The 8,676-nt window shown below is 48.8% G+C and overlaps 1 protein-coding gene across 4 annotated transcripts in view; it reads right to left on the reverse strand.

Moving 5' to 3' along the window:
• ERI3 (ERI1 exoribonuclease family member 3) overlaps positions 1-6,485 on the reverse strand; it is a 225,982-nt gene extending 219,497 nt beyond the window's left edge. Inside the window, exon 1 of one of the 4 annotated variants that reach the window (XM_065555329.1) lies at positions 6,343-6,485. The gene's annotated coding sequence lies outside the window, so the exon portion shown is untranslated. Of the gene's footprint in view, positions 1-6,277 lie in introns of all 4 variants that reach the window. The other 3 variants (XM_065555330.1, XM_065555331.1, XM_065555332.1) reach the window with 3 other exon arrangements.
• Between the last annotated feature and the right edge of the window lie 2,191 nt (positions 6,486-8,676).

Here is an 8,676-nt window from a genome sequence, read left to right on the forward strand (position 1 = left end):
ACCAGCAAGAGTTGGTGGCCACACTCTGAGGACACCAAAAATTTTGTTGTGAGAACCCCTGAGCAGAGGTTCCCAATTTTTCTTATTGCATACCCCCTTCCAGATCTACCGGCTGCCCACGTACACCTACCCTTCTCATCACGGATAGTATGTGTTTTCTTTTTAACACTACCTGTCTTTAGCCAGCCGTACATATTTCACCGTTAAGTACAGACAGAGTTATAGCGGGACATATACAACTGGAAAAAAAAAACCCTAAGTTCTGAACTCAGACTCAACAGTTGCTGGGCAACTGAGCCCGCACTGTACGGTGATTGGAGGTGAGGACTCTGTACATCAGTGGTACATCTTGAAGTAAATTAACTCCTGTATTTTATAAAACAAATTCTCACACAGTTTCAAAGCTTCATCCGAGTAGCCTATTATGAAAATGCAATAAAATTAACAAATAATATCCACCACCACACAATTTTTCCCGTGTATCCCCCAGAGATGTCTCCTGTACCCCCAGGGGTACACATACCACAGTATGGGAACCCCTGCGCTAGAGGGCTGGGAAACTAACAAACAGTGCCAGTCATGACGTGATCAGGGCACTTTAAGCAACTTTCTCCACTGGTAGTAGAAGTATGAGACCTGATCCCACAAATAAATGCATTGCATATGTATGTACGCCTTGTGGTTTGTAGGATGAATGGCATTCATGCCTGTAACTAATTTGTGCACAGAGAGACAAATTAGTCCATGAATCTTAGCTTTACGGGTTCTTTGTGCATAATACTAATATTTAAATTTTACTAATTAAAACAAATCAAAATCATACAAGGGCAAAATGAGACAATCAGATAATTTCAACAGCCTGCTTTCCGCCCAAGAGCAGACACATTCGCTGTTCAGGCTGACAGTCTGGAGTGATAATATAGCCTCAAATTGGGAGAAGGGGGAAGACACGCTCTACGGTTAAGGCAGCAACAGCAGCCCAGATTTAGAACCCAAGAATGGTCACACTTTAGTCAGCATTTAAAGGGACACTTTCAGACCAAACATGGGCCCACATTTAGATTTAGTACAGATGTTTCTATCAGATTGAGGCTTACATGTCCATGATTTTTTTTTTAAAGTGAACTTTATGTTCTTTTAAATACCCAGTCTTTTCTTGCAGTGTTTGCAACCCAAATATCGCAACATTTTGGCATGGCCTGAGTTCCAGAAAATTAAAGACTAGAAACAAAAACTAGTGAGTCTAGCGGCACTGTTCAAACTTATTAAAAAAAGAGTAAATAAATAAAAACACATTAAAATAGTATTCTAAAAGTTGTAATGATTTAAAGTGGTGTTAGAAAACCAGGTCAACTGGTTTAATCAATTCATCTGACAGTATCCTTTTACCGTTAATTCAATATATTTTCCTAGTTTAATTCCTTTGGGTTTTGGTTGTTTGCTACAAACAAACCCACATTCTGGGAAACTTCCAATGTAACTTTCCCAAAGCACTCCCCTGAAATGTCTGTGTAGTGTTCCTATCCCTTACTTGTCACCAATACACTTGAGTATTGAACTATCGATCTTTACAGATCCTCAAGACTGTGCTTAGCCCTTCCCCCATCCCAAAAACCTTACAATCTACAATTAGATGGGACACAAGTGAGAATAACAATGGAGAAGATGAGGGTTATTCCAGTGAGATCATGTGGTTACTCAGGCATGTGCACATATTGATAGTTCAATTGAAAGAAAATACCATTGTTGACTCACTACGTGTAGGCATTTTGAGCAAAGTGAGTTAAGGAGGGATGTGAAGGAGAGGAATGACTAAAACAGGGAAGGAATTCCATGAGTAGGGAAGCTTTCTCCTATCTAACCATGCTGCTCCTCCCACATTCCTTCAGAGATATGCCGTGCCAAACCACTGCATAGACCATCAGAACTGTTTCCATAGTGATGTCACAGACACAATGTCTTGTGAGATCACAGGGACTGAGGAGGAGGAGGAGCAAAATTCTGAAGAAGAGGACTTCCTGTGGCTATTGCATGGATAATCGGTGTGCTGGGAATGAACCAGGTATCACAGCTTACTTGACACTGCAGTGAAACCTAATCAAGATGCAGCTCTCATCAGACCACTTATCTCAGGGCTGTCCCCTAAGTATTTCCCAAAGATGCAGGATACAATTCTGCTCCAACTTTATTAGGCCAACTCTGCTAAGCAGCCAAATTTTGTCAGCTCCTTGAATGGTCTCTTAAAACAGATTTGACTGTATTTTTAAATTTTCCCCAAGAGCAGCAGTGGCTACACAAATGGATCTCATGTTGAAATCTGCGCGAGTTCTGCACATAGAAGGACAGCAGGACTGCCCCTTAGTGAGAAAGTAGAGGGAGGAAAAAACCCTGAAGTGCCTGAGTAGACAGACTGTAAAGCTACAGTGGAAGAATATATTTGGTACTTGGTCTAGTGCCTTCATCAGATGACCTCAGTGTGTTCTGTGGAAAGGGCCAAGTTATATTTTTAATTGTGGTCCTTGGGCTGGGTTTATAATTTAAGGCCACATGCAACTCTCAGTCCACAGCTGAGCTCCCATCTAAGAGCAATGGAGTTAGCAGAGTTGCTGTTACACATAGCTTAATTCAGTGGAAAGTAAAAATACTAGGCACTTTTAGGACTATGTCTTTTTGCCCTTTGGTTATATGGTACCTGGCAGATGTGATTACCTGATTTGCACACGCCATTGCTGTGATGCAAATCAGGTACACAATTGTGTAGCTAAATTATTTGAAAATCTGGCTCTGTTACTGTCAGGCTCAAGAGTTAACACTCAACTGAGACATACAGGATGGTTCACACCTCAACTGTTTAATACTGTCTACAGTTTGGTGTTGACAATTCTGCATTATTTTCTATTTAGTTCACATTTGGGTGGTTCTCTATACAATCATAAGGTCTAGACATTTTTAAAGAAAGTTTGCATTCTGCAGAATCTGAAGGTCATAAGGGCTGGAAGATATTTCAAGAAGGCAGGTAAACCAGATTTTGTGAAACCACACCAATTCACAATAATCCTGGAAAAAAACCCAGGCAAGGGATAGAGGTACTGCACAGAGAGTTTCCCCAGGCAATGAAATTCAGCCACCTCTAGGGTAAAAACAGTAACGCTAACAGTACTGCCAAGAAATTTAGGACAGGAAGTGAAGAATCGTTATCCAATTGAAAATGCAGGAGAGATTCTGAGACACAATGCAATTACCCAGTTGGAATTTGGCCAACATCATTAACCACTCTATTCTTAGGTTTAAAAAAGAATGTCTCAGAGAATATTTAGTGACTAAAATGGTCCGAGACCTCAGTTTTACCTCTCATCTACAAAACTGCACCCCACTCCCCCAAGTATCACAGCACCCCCAGCACTATGCTGGGAAATGGTTCAGAACCAACAGAAAGCATCTTCTATTGCACTTCTCCAGTACCACCACCTGCAGTAACTCTGTGTCCTTCTCACCCAAGAGCAGGCTTGGAAATATGTATATTTGTTTAATGGCCTCGTATGAATATAGTTTATGGTGTCCATTCCCATTCCGATTTAGTTCATGGATCACCATTCCCCTATGCTGTACAGGTTCAGTGCAGTTCATACGAAGGTTATTACTAGATCAAAACAGAGGAAGTGCAAGTGCAAGAACTTTACATGCCAAATGTCTTCCAAAACTTTATTTCCTAGATTAAACAAAGGAAAATTTCAATACCTACTAAAAGTAACACAGCCAAAACAAGACAGGCATTGTAGCAGCTATAGCAATCCTCCTAAAGGAATCAAGTCCCAGCTAAATATATTTCATTCAAAACTATGGAAGTAAAGGTCATCTCAATCGGTGTACACTTATTCAGGGACTTCTTTGTTTAGTGTCCAAACTCATTAGCATTTTCTTTTTAATGCAATCGGTTTTAGTCTTCTGACTTTTGGTGAGACTCAAGTCTGGCTACATGCACTTATGAAGCTTTTTTATGAACGCGTGCACACACGCTATTGTACGCAGAGCAACCTATGCTTCAGAGAAGCAACTGCCATGAAAAGGGTCTCTCGAGAACAATAGAAGCATTTCATCTACAGTATAAATTAACAGCCTGCAAAATTTCAGTTACAGAGAACCCATCCCAAATTTAACAATGTAAGGTACAAAAGTACATCTGAAGTCACTTCCACCACCCACCTCTACCCTGAAGAGTAATCATTTGGATTTCAACGCCAAGGCAGCGCTGTGAAGCGCGAGTGTAGTCGCGCCGCCAGCGCTGCGAGAGCTTTCTCACAGCGCTGCAAGTACTCCACCTCTCCGAGGGGAATAGCTTGCAGCGCTGCAGGCGCTGATTACACTGGCGCTTTACAGCGCTGCGCTCAGGGGTGTGAAAAAACACCCCCCCGAGCGCAGCAAGTGCAGCGCTGTGAATTGCCAGTGTAGCCAAGGCCATAGTTTATTTAAGAAGAAACCATTTTTGGTGTGAAATCTTATATGCCAAGTTTACAATGAAAGTGCTATGAAACTCCACAGTATTGCCTAGAGCACCAAAACTATTAAGTACCTTAAGTTACCATTCAAAATGGGCAGCTTACAGTGTCTGACAGGACCAACTCCTTTTAGAAATACCACAACCCAAAGCATTTGATTAAAGCCTTCCTTATCTCTTCTGAGCTGAGATATGGTGCAGTCTAACCAATCAGACCAGCCCTTTGTGCCGTGGCCTAAAGAATACCACAGATCTGACTAAACTGAAGCCATCAATCCACTCTAATTCTAAAACCAGAAGTCCAAGAAATAAAGAGAAACCCAAGTCTACATCGGATTTATTTCCTAATAATGCCCCATTGCCACGTAAAGTTACCAGGCATAAGGCTTATACCAGACAGATTACCAGGAAAAAGGCACAATGTCTGTTCATGCTGTTTAAGAGAAACAACTGTGACACTACAGTAGCAAGAAAAGGGAGGGAGGAGAAATTCCTGTGACCGATCACACAACAACTACACACACATTGTATTTCTCAACTCTCTCAAATTCACTCTCGAGTTTCAAGCTCTTTCACACTCAGAAGATATGCAATCAGTGTAATCTCATATATGAAAGTCAAACTTTTGACTCCCTCATTCCTTCCCTTTCAGAACCTCCAAACCCCCAAAGGAATTTCCAAAATCCCTATTAATATTTCTTGCCCCTTTGAAGTCCATTTCCCATAATACTCAGTTCAGTGGGCAATCAACTTCTGCTGCCCAAAAACTTGACAGTAGTTTATCAAAATCAGACTACAATTTTGGGGAGTGACCACAAGAACCACACTCCAAATAGTTCTACTGAAGAACAAGCAACTGCCCAGGGAGCAGAGACCCAATTTAACACAGAATGGCAACACGGTGAAAGTCACTGGGCCACAATGCTTAACCAGATTCAGAGTTTCTTTCCTTCCTTCCTTACTAGAAGTGGGGCCACATAGGGAGATGAAATACTTAACACATAGCTAGAATGTCCAGTGCATCTGACGAAGTGGGTATTCACCCACGAAAGCTTATGCTCCAATACGTCTGTTAGTCTATCAGGTGCCACAGGACACCTTGTCGCTTTTTACAGATCCAGACTAACACGGCTACCCCTCAGATACAGTTCTGCACACTACTTCTTGGCTGCAGGCTAGCTTCTCACTGCTCGCCTGAGCCCTAGGGGAGAGACCCGGCTTATCCCTCCCTCTTGCCTCTGGGGTGACGGTACAGATTCTTCTCTCCTCTGCTGCCCATCTTTCCTATCAGCCTGAGATACCCCCCCGCCCCCACTCCCTCCTCCTTTCCCAGCCAGCCCAGCACCACCTCTCCTGCCCCCCTGCCCCCGCTGAAGCCCCCAAACGCTTCCCATCCCTCCTGCCGCCCAGGCATAGGGCTCCCCATTGCCCAGCCCCAGCTTAACCCCCCACCCCCGCAGCTGGCCGGGCCCAGCCCCCCCCTGCGGGGCACGCCCACCCCCTGCCCGGCTCTGAGCCCCTGCCCCTCCCCGGCCTGGCTCTGAGCCCGCTCCCAGGCAGCCCCCGCCCCAGCCGTGGGGGTCCCAGCCCCGTCCCCGCCAGGCCCCGGGGGGGCGGCCTAGGCCTGGGCCCGGCCCCTGGGCCCCCAGCCCCTCCCGCGCCAGTGCAGCCCCCTCCCCCTGGCCAGGCCTGCCGGCCCTTGGGGCCCAGGCGGCCGCCGCCCCCCGGCCGGGCCCGGCCCCCCGCGGCCCCCCCTCCCCCGGGGGCAGTCGGGGGGTTTACAGCGGGGGCAGCGCCAGCCCTTCCCCCCACGCTCGGCACCACGAGTCCCCAAGCCAGCAACTCACCTCCGCGCACTCTGACCCCCGACCCCGTTCTGAGCGGCAGCCCGGCCGGCCAACCGGAGCGGCCGCTCCCGCCGCCGGGGGCGGGGCTTCCTCCCCGCCGACCCGGACGCAGGCGCGCGGACGGCTGGCAGCCGGGCGCCCGCCGCGCGGCATCCTGGGGCCTGTAGTCCCGGGCCCCGGCGGGGCGCGCGCGGCTGGGGCAGCGGCGGGGCGGGGACCGAGGCGCGACGCCTCCCCTCAGGGGCGCAGGGGCCCAGCCCAGGCCTCGCTGGCGGGGAGGGCCGGCGGCCCGGGGATGGGGGGCGGTGGGGCCAGGTCCCGTGGGGGGTGTGGGGCCGGTGGCCAGGAATCGGGGTCCCGGCTATGGGGGGCCGTGGGGCCAGGTCCCGTGTGGGGCCGGTGGCCAGGAATCGGGGTCCCGGCCATGGGGGGCAGCAGTGGGGCCAGGTCCCGTGGGGGGTGTGGGGCCGATGGCCAGGAATTGGGGTCCCGGCCCTGGGGGGCAGCAGTGGGGCCAGGTCCCGTGGGGGGTGTGGGGCCGATGGCCAGGAATCGGGGTCCCGGCAATGGGCGGCCGTGGGGCCAGGTCCCGTGGGGGGTGTGGGGCCGATGGCCAGGAATCGGGGTCCCGGCCATGGGCGGCCGTGGGGCCAGGTCCCGTGGGCGGTGTGGGGCCGATGGCCAGGAATCGGGGCCCCGGTTTTGGGGGTCACTGGCGCCATGTATGGGGGCATTGGTGGTGCCAACCCCACGTGTTCAGACACCATGAGACTTTGAATATATGGTCCGGTTCTCTCTCTTTGCCTTCGGGTTCTTGAGCCTTTAGGGTTTTCAAACTTTTCTTTCTCTCACCAGGAGGGCTAGACGCTTACACAAAATCTCCCTCCTGCCCCAGGCCTCCAGCAGGTGGGGGTTTGAGGAAAAGACCAAATATGGCGAGACTCACCCTAAAATTGTGAGAGTTGGCAACACCGCAGTGCGGCTGGGGCTTGACTCAGGTCCTTGGGGATTAAGGAACCTAGGATTAGACTATGGAAAGTAGTATTGTCCCTAAAGCTACTGTCTGCCCCTCTCCTTTACGGCAGGTCTTCTTTCTGCCTAGAACCTGCCCAAGCCCCTTCCTTGCCACAATTTTAAAGAAACAGCACACACACACCATCACACATTCCCCCCTTTCTTTCTGTACAATCTTTAACCAAAGCTATAGCAAATGATGGATCCACATACACATCATCACCACACACTCAGATCTGGTCAGCAGCATGCTTTGGGGAGGCTTTTGTCCAGGTGATTCACTTTGATTAAGAAATCTCAAAGGTGCAGATGCCTGTTTGTGAGATTTCGGACTCTTCTCAACAGGATTCTCTCCTTTCGCTAGGTCTGTAGTGTGAGCACCATTGCTGCTACGTTCATATTACAATTCAACTCTTTCTCAAGCTAGCTGAAGATGCTGTCTATTCTCTTCTGAGTACCTTGATCAGACTCAGTCATGGAGGCTGTTGGAGTGCAGCTAGAACCAATGACAACAGCTGTGATTATATATGTTAATAAAGGATATATATTGAACAATCAGAGCTGCATTTGATGACCTAAGCTTAGATGAACCTTAGGCTGCCCACCTCCCCTCTTCCCTCAATCACTGGGGACATGACCACCCTATCCATCACTTAGGCCCATAATTAGGGCCCTACCAAATTCACAGTCAATTTCATGGTCATAAGATTTTTAAAATAATAAATTTCATGATTTTAGTTCTTTAAATCTGAAATTTCACGATGTTGTAATTGTAGGGATCCTGACCCAAAAAGAAGTTTGGGGGGGTCACAAGACTATTATGGGGGGGTTGCAATACTGCTACCCTTATTTCTGCACTGTTGCTGGCGGCGTCACTGCCTTCAGAGCTGGGCGGCCGGAGCGCGGCAGCTGCTGGCTGGGAGCCCAGCACTGAAGGCAGAGCCACTGCCGGCAGCAGCGCAGAAGTAAGGATGGCATGGTATGGTATTGCCACGCTTACTTCTGCGCGGCTGCCTTCAGAGCTGGGCCCTCAGCCAGCAGCCGCCACGCTCCTGCTGCCCATCTCTGAAGACAGCAGCATAGGTCTGGTATTGCCACCCTGACTTCTGTGCTGCTGCTGGTGGGGTGCTGCCTTCAAAGCTGGGTGCCTGGAGAGCAGTGGCTGTTGGCCAGCCGCCCAGCTCGGAAGGCAGCACTGAAGTCAGAGTGGCAATACTGTGACCCCCTAAAATAACCTTGTGATGCCCCTGAAAATCCCTTTTGGGTCAGGACCCCCAATTTGAGAAATGCTGGTCACCCTCGTGAAATCTGTATATTATA

Source organism: Chrysemys picta, chromosome 8 (assembly GCF_011386835.1).
Source record: "Chrysemys picta bellii isolate R12L10 chromosome 8, ASM1138683v2, whole genome shotgun sequence".
Lineage (NCBI taxonomy): Eukaryota > Metazoa > Chordata > Testudines > Emydidae > Chrysemys > Chrysemys picta.